Below are 1558 nucleotides of genomic sequence, written 5' to 3'. Positions count from 1 at the left end.
TTGTGTATTTTGGGAACTTACTAAGTGTTTGCTTACAGTTTGTTGGATGTTTTAGGTATTTCTGGTTCTAAGGGCAAGGGCCCAACTTGATGGCGCAACATGCACTCTCCAGTATTCCACATTTCTGTTTTGAATACTCTGATCTTATGGACATGAGTTTATATAATAGGATTTTGGAAAAACAAATATGGTTGTAATTTCTAAATATTAATTAAAAATTTTTATCTAAATTTTCGGCTGTTACAAAATTCCTCCAATGAAATTCGCTAATGTAACTCTATTCCATCAGTGCTGGTTGAAATTGATTTGAGTGAAAATCCTTAAGATCAATCCGACAATATGTTTTCTAGATTATCACGCTAACCAAAGAGATGAAATAAGGTGAAAATAATTTCATTAGAGAACCTTGTCAACCGCATGACCATACATTTCCATTAAAAAGATAGGAGGCAGGACAAGATGATTCAATCCGGCTTGGTTTGACCAATACATTAAATGGTTGTAGTGTCATAAAAAGGAAAATAAGGCCTTTTCTTTGTTCTGTTACTTATTTAAAGATGAATCAAGTAAAAGGAGCTCTATTTTCTTTGCTCTTCCTAAGAAAAATGATGCTGAAAGGAATGAACATCGAATCCAATTAAATGCTTCCATTGATTCTTCTAAATATTTATTAAAATGTGCATTATCTTTTCATGGTTACGATGAGTCTGAAATATATATTTTTAGATAAATTTCTTGGAAACATTGAACTTGATTCGTGAACAAAATGAGAGTGTATGTAAATTTACATTATGAAATGCTCCACGAAACAATCAAATGGTGGCTCCATGTATTCCAAAAGATATTGCTCATTTTTTTGTACAAGAAGTACTTAAATAATTTTTTGATGAAATTGGTGATGACGTTTTTGCTTTTTTTAGTTAACGAGTCCATCGATATATCCAAAAAGGAACAAATGGCGGTAGTTTTATGATACGTTACATGCAATATTGTTAACGAAAGGTTTATTGGTCTTGTTCATGTGAAGGAGACATCTACACTATCTCTAAAATCTGCTATTAACTATTTATTTTCTGAATATGGATTGAGTTTAACGAATATAAGGGGTCAATGATATGATGGAGCAAGTAATATGAGTAGTAAATTTAATGTTTTAAAATCTTTAATCATGATATAAAATACATTCGGATATTATGTTCATTGCTTTGCTCACCAACTTCAATTTGTTATTGTAGCGGTTGCAAAAAAAAACATTATGATGTTGGAGTCTTTTTTGTTATGTTAGTTGTTCTAATGAATGTTGTGTGTGCTTCTTATAAACGAACATTATGATACGCGAATGTCAAAAGATAAACTTGAAGAATCTACCGATCATGGTGAAATTGAAATCATACGTGGATTAAACCAATAACTTTCTCTTACTAGAGCCAGAGATACACGTTCGAATTCTCATTACAAAACTCTATCATGTTTGGTTGGTTTGTTTTCATTTGATCTTGACGTGCTTGAATATGTTGAAAATAAAGGACTTAAATGTTTTAGTCAATGTCAAGAAAGT

The sequence above is a fragment of the Lactuca virosa genome, chromosome 2, assembly GCF_052849685.1.
Source record: "Lactuca virosa cultivar CGN04683 chromosome 2, Lactuca_virosa_CGN04683_v6, whole genome shotgun sequence".
Classification (NCBI taxonomy): Eukaryota; Viridiplantae; Streptophyta; class Magnoliopsida; order Asterales; family Asteraceae; genus Lactuca; species Lactuca virosa.
This window is presented reverse-complemented; position numbering follows the sequence as displayed.